Source organism: Salmo trutta, chromosome 25 (genome assembly GCF_901001165.1).
Source record: "Salmo trutta chromosome 25, fSalTru1.1, whole genome shotgun sequence".
Classification (NCBI taxonomy): Eukaryota; Metazoa; Chordata; class Actinopteri; order Salmoniformes; family Salmonidae; genus Salmo; species Salmo trutta.
The window spans coordinates 45,630,105-45,643,177 of record NC_042981.1 but is presented as its reverse complement, the minus strand read 5'-3'; positions in this window follow the sequence as shown (position 1 = coordinate 45,643,177).

The window sequence follows — 13,073 nt, the reverse complement described above, 5'->3', positions numbered from 1 at the left end:
GAACGCAGTGCCCTTGTTTGGGTGTAGGGCCTGATCAGAGCCTGAAGGTACGGAGGTGCCGTTCCCCTCACAGCTCCGTAGGCAAGCACCATGGTCTTGTAGCGGATGCGAGCTTCAACTGGAAGCCAGTGGAGAGAGCGGAGGAGCGGGGTGACGTGAGAGAACTTGGGAAGGTTGAACACCAGACGGGCTGCGGCGTTCTGGATGAGTTGTAGGGGTTTAATGGCACAGGCAATGTTTTCCAGACTCCTTCTTAGCCGGCTACTTTTTCCACTTTAATTAACTAGGTTTCTTTTCATTTAAAAGTTTGAATTCGCCCGTCAGAAAAGTCTGTATAGCCTTCTCTCGCTAGAATGAACAATATGCATCTTCTAGTGATCTATTGATAGGACAGGTGCCTGTCAGTCACAAAGCGATGACAGGGAAACACTGCTGGTTTGTCAGTCTGCTGGCTGTCCTGCCTCTCGGTACCTGTGTGATTTTTGTGCACTGTGGTTGGCTACAGTCACATTTTATTTTACATAAGAATAGAATATGTTTCTAAACAATTCTACATTAATGTGGATGCTACCATGATTACGGATAGTCCTGAATGAATCGTGAATAATGATGAGTGAGAAAGTTACGGGCTCACAAATATCATACCCCCAAGACATGCTAACTTCACCCCATAACAATAACAGGGCAGGTTAGCATTTTTTGGGGCTGTATGATGTTTATGCCTCTGTAACTTTCTCCCTCATCATTATTCACGATTCATTCAGGATTATCCGTAATCATGGTATTATCCCCATTAATGTAGATGTCAAGGTGGGGGTGTAGCTGGTGCATTGGAAGTCAGGCGCAGGAGAGCAGAGATGAGTAAAAAAGGCACTTTACTGAGGCAATATACACTGCTCAAAAAAATAAAGGGAACACTAAAATAACACATCCTCGATCTGAATGAATGAAATAATCTTATTAAATACTTTTTTCATTACATAGTTGAATGTGCTGACAACACAATCCCACAAAAATAATCAATGGAAATCCAATTTATCAACCCATGGAGATCTGGATTTGGAGTCACACTCAAAATTAAAGTGGAAAACCACACTACAGGCTGATCCAACTTTGATGTAATGTCCTTAAAACAAGTCAAAATAAGGCTCAGTAGTGTGTGTGGCCTCCACGTGCCTGTATGACCTCCCTACAACACCTGGGCATGCTCCTGATGAGGTGGCGGATGGTCTCCTGAGGGATCTCCTCCCAGACCTGGACTAAAGCATCAGCCAACTCCTGGACAGTCTGTGGTGCAACGTGGCGTTGTTGGATGGAGTGAGACATGATGTCCCAGATGTGCTCAATTGGATTCAGGTCTGGGGAACGGGCGGGCCAGTCCATAGCATCAATGCCTTCCTCTTGCAGGAACTGCTGACACACTCCAGCCACATGAGGTCTAGCATTGTCTTGCATTAGGAGGAACCCAGGGCCAACCGCACCAGCATATGGTCTCACAAGGGGTCTGAGGATCTCATCTCGGTACCTAATGGCAGTCAGGCTACCTCTGGCTAGCACGTGGAGGGCTGTGCGGCCCCCCAAAGAAATGCCACCCCACACCATGACTGACCCACCACCAAACCGGTCATGCTGGAGGATGTTGCAGGCAGCAGAATGTTCTCCACGGCGTCTCCAGACTGTCACGTCTGTCACATGTGCTCAGTGGGAACCTGCTTTCATCTGTGAAGAGCACACAGAATTTGCCAATCTTGGTGTTCTCTGGCAAATGCCAAACGTCCTGCACGTTGTTGGGCTGTAAGCACAACCCCCACCTGTGGATGTCGGGCCCTCACACCACCCTCATGGAGTCTGTTTCTGACCGTTTGAGCAGACACATGCACATTTGTGGCCTGCTGGAGGTCATTTTGCAGGGCTCTGGCAGTGCTCCTCCTGCTCCTCCTTGCACAAAGGTGGAGGTAGCGGTCCTGCTGCTGGGTTGTTGCCCTCCTACCGCCTCCTTTACGTCTCCTGATGTACTGGCCTGTCTCCTGGTAGCGCCTCCATTCTCTGGACACTACGCTGACAGACACAGCAAACCTTCTTGCCACAGCTCGCATTGATGTGCCATCCTGGATGAGCTGCACTACCTGAGCCACTTGTGTGGGTTGTAGACTCCGTCTCATGCTACCACTAGAGTGAAAGCACCGCCAGCATTCAAAAGTGACCAAAACATCAGCCAGGAAGCATAGGAACTGAGAAGTGGTCTGTGGTTACCACCTGCAGAACCACTCCTTTATTGGGGGTGTCTTGCTAATTGCCTATAATTTCCAACTGTTGTCTATTCCATTTGCACAACAGCATGTGAAATGTATTGTCAATCAGTGTTGCTTCCTAAGTGGACAGTTTGATTTCACAGAAGTGTGATTGACTTGGAGTTACATTGTGTTGTTTAAGTGTGAGCAGTATATAAATAGAACGCAACCGCGTCACAAAAACAAATGCCCTCAGAACAAGAGAGGCAGCACCAAGTACAAAATGATGAAGTACAAAGTATAGGCTGTCAAAAAGCACAGGTGTAAAAAATAACCCGGCGCAAACCAGCCGGAAGAGTGCCAACCTGACAACAAACAATTACACACGCAGACATGGGGGGAACAGAGGTTTACATACATGACAAGTAATGAAGGCAATGTAAACCAGGTGTGTGGAAAAACAAGACAAAACAAATGGAAAATGAAAAGTGGATCGGCGATGGCTCGAAGACCGGTGACGTCGACCGCCGAACACTGCCCGAACAAGGAGAAGAACCGACTTCGGCGGAAGTCGTGACAGTAGAAGTGTTTAGAAACATATTCTATTCTTATATATAATAAAAGGGACTCCAAAATGACGTAGAAATTAATTTACCATTTCTATTGGGCACATAATCATCTAAAACAACCAAAACAAATAGCAAATGCATCCAACAAATTTGTAGTCACAAGCTTGATGTACGTAGTTATTGCATGCTATGAATATGACTAGGGGAAAAAGTGATGTAATTATTATTATTATTTTTTTGTATAATATATTTTTTTTTCATACACCAAATACAAAACAGACACACACAAACAACAACAACATATCCTCTGCCCAGACCCGCATGCTCACACCTCCATTCCTAGTGCCTGCATTTGCCACATGGCCTTAAATTGTACCAATTTGTTTTTCTCGGTCGCCCATGTTATTTCAATATTTCAATAATAAATTATTCAATTTTTCATTGTGTTGATTATGGCGGATTAATTGATTTCCAAGTTTTTTCAAGATGAGAATTGAATCGTCCAGCTCATTGGGTACCTCACTACAACCTCATAAGCCATGTTTTGAAATATGCAGACAGATGGATTAAAAGTACATTTACATTGTAACACTTATGACAGACAACTTTCTAGCTCCGCCCCTAACTTTTGGACTTCATGGCATTCCCAGAAAGCATGGATTATTGAATCATTGTTCATTTAACACGTAAGACATGACTCTGCCATTGTGCTGTAGAATTTGTGATTTTTGTCTCATGAACAGTCGTGGCCAAAAGTTTTGAGAATGACACAAATATTAATTTCCACAAAGTTTGCTTCTTCAGTGTCGTTAGATATTTTTGTCAGATGGTACTATGGAATACTGAAGTATAATTACAAGCATTTCATAAGTGTCAAAGGTTTTTATTGAGAATTACATGAAGTTGATGCAGAGTCAATATTTGCAGTGTTGAACCTTCTTTTTCAAGACCTCTGCAATCCACACTGGCATGCTGTCAATTAACTTCTGGGCCACATCCTGACTGATGGCAGCCCATTCTTGCATAATCATTGCTTGGAGTTTGTCAGAATTTGTGGGTTTTTGTTTGTCTACCCGCCTCTTGAGGATTGACCACAAATTCCCAATGGGATTAAGGTCTGGGGAGTTTCCTGGCCATGGACCCAAAATATCTATGTTTTGTTCCACTTAGTTATCACTTTTGCCTTATGGCAAGGTGCTCCATCATGCTGGAAAAGGCATTGTTCGTCACCAAACTGTTCCTGGATGGTTGGGAGAAGTTGCTCTCGGAGGATGTGTTGGTACCATTCTTTATTCGTGGCTGTGTTCTTAGGCAAAATTGTGAGTGAGCCCACTCCCTTGGCTGAGAAGCAACCCCACACATGAATGGTCTCAGGATGCTTTACTGTTGGCATGACACAGGACTGATGTTAGCGCTCACCTTGTCTTCTCCGGACAAGCTTTTTTCCGGATGCCCCAAACAATCGGAAAGGGGATTCATCAGAGAAAATGACTTTACCCCAGTCCTCAGCAGTCCAATCCCTGTACCTTTTGCAGAATATCAGTCTGTCCCTGATGTTTATCCTGGAGAGAAGTGGCTTCTTTGCTGCCCTTCTTGACACCAGGCCATCCTCCAAAGATCTTCACCTCACTGTGCGTGCAAATGCACTCACACCTGCCTGCTGCCATTCTTGAGCAAGCTCTGTACTGGTGGTGCCCCGATCCCACAGCTGAATCAACTTTAGGAGACGGTCTGACGCTTACTGGACTTTCTTGGGCACCCTGAAGCCTTCTTCACAACAATTGAACCTCTCTCCTTTAAGTTCTTGATGATCTGATAAATGGTTGATGTAGGTGCAATCTTATTGGCAGCAATATCTTGCCTGTGAAGCCCTTTTTGTGCAAAGCAATGATGACGGTACGTGTTTCCTTGCAGGTAACCATGTTTGACAAGAGGAAGAACAATGATTCCAAGCACCACCCTCCTTTTGAAGCTTGCAGTCTGTTATTCGAACTCAACCAGCATGACAGAGTGATCTCCAGCCTTGTCCTCGTCAACACTCACACCTGTGTTAATGAGCGAATCACTGACATGATGTCAGCTGGTCCTTTTGTGGCAGGGCTGAAATGCAGTGGAAATGTTTTTTGGGGGATTCAGTTCATTTGCATGGCAAAGAGGGACTTTGCAATTAATTGCAATTCATCTGATCACTCTTCATAACATTCTGGAGTATATGCAAATTGCCATCATACAAACTGAGGCAGCAGGCTGTGAAAATTAATATTTGTGTCATTCTCAAAACTTTTGGCCACAACTGTATAGTACATTCTATACATTAGTTTATACTGGTGTCGTGTCTTTGGGCACCATTAACTGAAGACATGTTTATCAAAATAACTCCCTGTTATTATTACGCGATTAAACTGATTAATCGTTTAACTGTAATTAACTAGGAGATCGAGGCACCAAGGAAAATATTCGGATTACAAAGTTATAATATAGGAAAGTTATATTAGGAAAATTATAACATTATATATTATATTAAAGTATAGGCCGATTATCTTCTGGTTTAAATGGTGTATTTTACCTCACGTCCGTCTCATTCCAAACGTCGTAAATTGTTGTATCTGCACGAACTCAGTCTCCACTATGTCATCCATACATCAACTGTCTTAAAATCATTTATTTACTAAACAAAGTAATTCACATAAAGCATACAAACAGTAGTTATCGTCACATAGAATTGGTAGAGTAATGTGCCCTAGTGGGCTAAACCGGCATGGCGGCTTGTTTAAACAAACAAGGGGGGGTCAGCTGAGAAGACCCTACAGAGTTGATAAATATTAACAATTGATATGCTAATCCTTTGCACATGAACGCTCACTCATTCGGGAACAATTGCAATCAACATATATTTACGCTCAGTGTGTCGTCGGGATCCTTGTTGGAGAGTTTTTGTCCTGTTGGAGAGTTTTTGTCCGCGTTCTCTCTCTCTCGGTTAGAATGGATCTTTCAAAGCGACATTCATTAATGTCGTAATAGAATGGATGTTTCGTCGGTCTTCGCGTTCGATGATATCAAATTTCTAGCTGCAGACTATTAATTAATATCAGACTTGCTATTATTCTGTCTCGATAGTCTAATCGTTTAACCCCGTGGTATGGTTAAAGTTCAGTAGAGGGATGCATGGTCAAACCTATTAGCCAACTCGTAATGGAGTGGAGGCCTGGTCTGGTGATAGAAACCCTGGGTGGGGGTTTTATTCGGAATGACAGAAAAAGGCTGTCTCATGACGCCAGGTCTCGTCTGTTCATGGGGGGCGTGCCAATGACTTGGTAAAACTTTAAACAGAAAATACAATTCTCTCACATTAACATCTTACCAGCATCTCAACATATTCCAAATAGCTTTAATCTTATTAAATCATTGTATACAACCATTTAGATGCAAGTCTAAATGGCTGAGGCTATTATATAAACTTTAGTATGGTAATATGGCACTATTGTCTCTAATGAGTATCACAAAATTGTACCAAGCGGACCAGTTCGTAGCTGGATTCTTCACCGATCTTTTATGCCTTCTCCAGAACATAAATGTCGTTCGGTTCCCCAATTCTGTGAGTTGGAAGAATTCCTTTGTCTCTCTATGAAACCCCTCTCTGTCTCAAAACTGGGCCATGCGGCAGGACATTCTCCTTTAGAATTTTACGACCCCTCTCACCACAGCAGTGTCAGAAGTATAGAGGTCGGGGGATGGTGCATAGAAAAGGCCTGGTGCAGAGGGAGGGGGTTCAACTGTGTTCTCTGTACCCAGAGAGAGGGCAACGTCATGACACTGGATTAAGCATACATTTACGTTAACTGTAAAGCTATCCTGCAAGGGCTGTCGTGAGAGAGAGACCAAGGTGCAGCAGAGGATGTGTTCATCATTGCATTTAATAACAGAAAGAATACTATACGAAACAGAACAAGAAAACCGACAGCCAAACAGTCCTGTCAGGTGCAAAACACTAACAGAAACAATTACCCACAAAACCCAAAGGAAATACATGCTCCTTATGTGTGACTCCCAATCAGCAACAACGAGCTTCAGCTGTGCCTGATTGGGAGCCACACACGGCCCAAAACAAAGAAATACAAAAACATAGAAAAAGGAACATAGAACGCCCACCCAATGTAACACCCTGGCCTAACCAAAATAAAGAACAAAAACCCCTCTCTATGGCCAGGGCGTTATATATCCAAGGATTGTTCTATAAGGTTGTGTTTTTAGGGAGTGATATTGGTTCTTCTAGAATACTTTTCATTTTCTTCCATATTGCTCTTAAATATGAAGTTGTTAACATTCTTAGCTTTATCCTTTGATAATAGACATGTAAAAATATTCTGGGGATGAACATGCACATCTTGAATATGTGTACCCATTGTTCCTCTTTAGTACATTTAACTATATTCCTTGTGTAGCAAGTTGATACAATTGCAAGTCTGGAAGGTTAAAACCACCCTCAGACTTAGGAAGATGTAAAACTTTCCTTTTTATTCAACAAATTTTATTAGCCCATATAATGTCTGTTATGACCGAGTATATTTTTTAAAGAATGTCTTCGATGGGGTAATTGGTATTACCAAAATATACACAAAGACTTTGTGAGCCATGTCATTCTAAAGAGGTTTATTCAGCCTGTAAGATTTCTGGGAAGATTATTATATTTAATTAGATCTGCTGTCATATTGTTGAGTTATGGAATAAAGTTATCTGTATACATTTCTTGTTTGTAACTCATTAAGCATCCTAAGTATTTCATACTTTTTGTGGTCCACTTAAAGGATTGCTGTAGATCGTGAGTTATTATTTTTCTTTGTCCTATTGCCATTTTGGTTATTTTTTCACTTTAATTGTATATCCTTAGATTTTAAAGTATTCTGCTAATATTTTTAGAAAAGGGGGCATTACGATTTCAATATTGGTCAGGTATATCAGGCGATCATCTGCAAATAAGTTTAGTTTATATTAATGTTTACCAATACTGATACCAGTTACATTTCGGTCCTGTTTAAGAGCCAGTGCAAACAGAAGGGAAGAGAGGTGACATCCTTCTCTTGTGCCCCTTTCTAAAACAATTTCATCAGATAATGTATTATTTGTGTATATTTTTGTCCAGTAATTTCTAAACAGTTCACCCGATATGAAAATACCCCCAAAATTAAAGCTGACGGTCTGCACTTTAACCTCATAGTCATTGTATCATTTCCAATCCAAAGTGCTAAACCACAGAGCCAAAACAACCGAAAAATGTACTTTTGGAGGTCACTGTTTCTCAGTGGGTTTCCTATGGCCTGTTACAGAAAGTGAACGGGCTCAGATGACAGTTGAAATGGAAAATCTAAAAAGAGAGAGATATTATTCAAGAAGAGAGAGAGATGAGGCGAGAAGCGAGAGAGATGCTGCAAAGGAGAACTGGACAAAAGAGCGACTGTCTGCCAATGCTGGGAAAGGGAATGACAAGGCATGCAAAGCTATGACTGGGCTCAGTTGGACAGTGTTTTTGTGCCTGCATTAATATATTGTATAGTTTATCAAGTCACCACACAAGGACATCAAATTGTCCACGCATGACCAACTCTGCCTGTTGAAGCTACACCAGAATCCACCCTTAGCCCTGCTGTGCCAAATCCCAAACCTGGGAAAAGCTACTATTCAGGACATGTTTTCGAGATTTCTGAATTTGATGTATGCCATCTTACATCCATTGTTGACTGTTTAGACATTTGCATTGAACATTCCAAAAAGCTAAAAGCCAGGTAAGTTCAAGGTAAAACCATAAAATGTTCAAAGGTGGATCATTTTCACATTTATATATGTATATATAAAAAGGCCTTTTAACATTAACTTTCCATGTCCCAATTTAATTTACCACAGGGCAAAACCATATTCAAACTACAAGAAATGGACAACAGTTAAATATTTCATAGCTTGCAGTCCAGCTGGCAGCATCACATTCCTGACAAAAGGTTGGGGTGGAAGAGCATCAGATGTAAAAATTGTCACAGAGTCTGGCTTCATATAACCACTGTACCATCATCCTGGGGACCAGGTAATGTAGACAGTGATTTTATTGATCTTCACACTCTCCTAATTTCAAAATCAATGACTTTAGGCCAGGGTCACATACTGCATAGCATTAAGCAAGATGAAAAGGACATGCTGAAATATCATTATAGTTAAATTAAATATTTGGGTTGTATTCTACTCATTCATTTGTTTCAGATCTTGGTTGATCTGGGTTTTAACATTAAAGATGACTTTGCCCTGATTGGTGCCAATCTACTCACCCCAGCGTTCACCCTTGGCAGGAAACAGCTCCCAGGGAGAGATGTTGAAGAATCCATAGTCAAATCCAAAGTTGGTATTCATATGTGGTGTGGTGCCGTGTGGTGCCAGGAAAACAACCTCTTCCACAACGTGATCAAGACAAAGGAGATGATTGTGGACTACAGAAAAAGGAGGATCGAGCACGCCCCCATTCTTATCGACGGGGCTGTAGCGGAGCAGGTTGAGAGCTTCAAGTTCCTTGGTGTCCACATCAACAACAAATTAGCATGGTCCAAACACAGTCGTGAAGAGGGCACGACAATGGCTATTCCCCCTCAGGAGACTGAAATGATTTGGCAAATGCCTTCACACCAGTATATTAGCATACTGTATATACTGTTACACATGCACTCATCACATAGTTTTCCATACATAAGTTAAGGCCATGCAACCTGAGTTGAAACCTGAATGAGGTGCACATGTACAGTACATAAACAGATGCATGCGCCATATATTTATGTGGTGGACACTTGATACGATCACATGATATTGTTGTGGTTCGTCACAAAATCATTTTACGACCACACATAACAATATTAATTTTATATATCAATATTTTGCTAAGTCTTGCTAAGTGGATTGGTCTCTATAGAAGGTGTAAACAGTGCAGCCAAATGGTTACTTGCATAGTAGCAATATCAGAAATAGATAGTGTCAAAATAAAATAAGCAACAGTATGTACAAGAACAATATCAATAACGATAGTGATAGATGAGGTAGTTGTATGCATACAATCAGGGGTAAAGTGGCTGAGCAGCAGGATAAAAAAAATAGTAGCAGCAACGTATGGAGTGTGTGTTAGGAGTCATGTGAATAGAGGCACTGCAGATAGTGCTGATGACTGGTCCGTCCAAACCACGCATGAACAAGGGAGTCTATATTCGGAGAACCTGTTTCTGTCCTGCCCTTGACTTTGGTGCAGGGCATGTGATGTCCATAGCCCCTTCGTCGCAAAACCCCCTGATCTTCTCAAATACATGAGTTTGTCTAGCTGTGTCCAGTCCAGGTGGTGCTTGTACAGGCCGACCATCTATGGGAGGAAGGATGTCTGCGTTGCACAGCAGCTGAAACCTGGTCGCGACTGAGTCTGAACGCTCCTTGGCGACAACAACACCAGGCTGCAGAGCATCGAAGCTGTAAAACAGGTAATAACAACAACAAAAAATCAGAAGACATTACAACCCTGCACAACATCAATTCACCTCCCAAGTTTAGACAAGAAGAATAACCTCATGCGATGCAATGAAAATCATTTCCCCCTGAAGTGCTGGTACTGCTTGAACTGTGGCAGCGGCATGAAGTACAGAGTCAGGTGTTGTTGCCAGCCATAGCTTTCCACCAGCACCGTACCATCCTCCAGTCCAACCAGCTAAGGGTTGTTGGCCCCTGTCACAGTGCTGTCCTTCACAACACCAGCAATCTCAGACAAAGTGTTCACTCTGGTCTTTCTGAAGCGCTGCTTGACGAGGACGAAGCACCAGTCAGAAGAAAGGTCTTTGTTTCTGGCCATTTTGAGCCTGTAATCGAACCCCAAAATGCTGATGCTCCAGATACTCAACTAGTCTAAAGAAGGCCAGTTTTATTGCTTTAATTAGGACAACAGTTTTCAGCTGTGCTAACATAATTGCAAAAGGGTTTTTTAATGATCAATTAGCCTTTTAAAATGATAAACTTGGATTAGCTAACAGATCGTGCCATTGAAACACAGGAGTGAAGGATGCTGATAATGGACCTCTGCACGCCAATGAAAATATTCCATTAAAAATCAGCCGTTTCCAGCTACAGTAGTAATTTACAACATTAACAGTGTCTACAATGTACTTATGATCAATTTGATGTTATTTTAATGTTTGCTTTTCTTTCAAAAACAAGGACATTTCTAAGTGACCCCAAACTTTTGAACACTAGTGTATGTCTATGTCCTGGGAAATGTTCTTGTTACTTACAACCTCATGCTAATTGCATTAGCCTACATAAGCTCAATCGTCCCGCAGGGGACCCACCGATCCTGTAGAGGCTAGCTAACAGCAAGCTTTAACTAGCAATACAAATTGATTGTCATAGCTACCTAAAGTTAACCAAATAGGTTCAATGTTAGTTAGCTAACATTAGGCTATAACTAGCAATGCGAAATGGCTTTCTGAGAAAACATCACTAACGTTACACACAATTCATACACGTAAATGAATGTCAGCTAGCAAACCAGCCATCTAACCTCAGCTAACGTTAGTTAGCTAACAGTGAGCTTTAACTTGGGGTCTTCGGTTTAGACATATCACGAGTTAGCTAGCTAACAACAAGCTTTAACTTGGGGTCTTTTGTTTAAACATGTCACATTAACGTTAGCTAGCTAAAAAAGGAACTATAATCCCAATCAATAGAGTAACGTTATTAGCAATACAAACCGATTGTCATAGCAAGCTAAATGAAATTAGGTTCAATGTATACAGTACATGGATGAACGCTTCCCGGCAGACCCCTTTCATTAAATAAGACGTCCTGTGTCGTTTCCGTTTAGTTTGCACAGCTTTTTTGGCCCGTTGTGTGCCACTGATGTCAAAACTCGGTCAACTCCTTCCGTGAGAACAACACTGTTGATCGCCGTTTCTTCCCCATCACCGTCATCAGAAACCTCTCTACAATGTCTTCTTCAATGAAAATGTTTTTACCTAAATCAGGGATTTCTTCATCATCAGATTCATTTTCAGAGTCATAAAGAGTCAGGATGGCACAATCGTCCTCCAGAAAGTAGTCCAACTTTTTCCCATTGACCTTTGTCGATAGCGCCTGATAAATTCAGGGCAGCAATGTTATTGAGAGCAGTAGCAACATATTTGCAGTTCTCAATGGCTAACGTCATATCTTTAGCAAAAACTGCAGTAGAAAGGATTATCTACGCATAACGAGCAGCTCATTTTATAGACACAAGATGCTACACCGCAGAACAATCTGAAACTCATCTCTCGGGATGTCCAGCCCACTCATTATCTCAGCCAATCGAAAGTTCCTGACTTTTTCTTTGGCTAAACTAACTAGGCTCTTAAATTAACAACTTTATTCATATTTACAGATGGCATGAAAGTTTGTTATTAAGGCACATGAAAGTTCACATGTTCAAGAAGGCATTTCTGCCAAAAAACAAATTTTGATAAAAAAAATATGTTTTACCTTCAAATGGCTCTTCTGTGAAGTCATGACTTGCAACATACGCCTAGTTTCCTGAATCGGGTCACATTTTGTTACATTACAGCCTTATCCTAAAATTCATTCAATTGTTTTTGGCAGCGATTACATCCTTGAGTCTTCTTGGGTATGACATTACAAGCTTGGCACACCTGTATTTGGGGAGTTTCCCCATTTTTCTCTGCAGATACTCTCTAACTCTGTCAGGTTGGATGGGGAGTGTCGCTACACAGCTATTTTCAGGTCTCTCCAAAGATGTTGGATCGGGTTCAAGTCCTGGCTCTGGCTGGGCCCGTCTGAAGTCCTTAGCGCTCTAAAGCAGGTTTTCATCAAGGATCTCTCTATACTTGGTTCTGTTCATCTTTCCCTCAGTCCTGACTAGTCTCCCAGTCCCTGCCGCTGAAAACCATCCCCATAGCATGATGCTGCCACCACCATGCATCACTGTAGGGATGGTGCCAGGTTTCCTCCAGATGTGACGCTTGGCATTCGGGCCAAAGAGTTCATTCTTGGTTTCATCAGACCAGAGAATCTTGTTTCTCATGGTCTGAGAGTCCTTTAGGTGTCTTTTGGCAAACTCCAAGTGGGCTGTCGTGTGCCTTTTACTGAGGAGTGGCTTCCGTCTGGTCACTTTACCATAAAGGCCTGATTGGTGGAGGGCTGCAGAGATGGTTGACCTTCTGGAAGGTTCTCCCATCTCCACAGAGAAACTCTAGAGCGCTGTCAGAGTGATCATCGG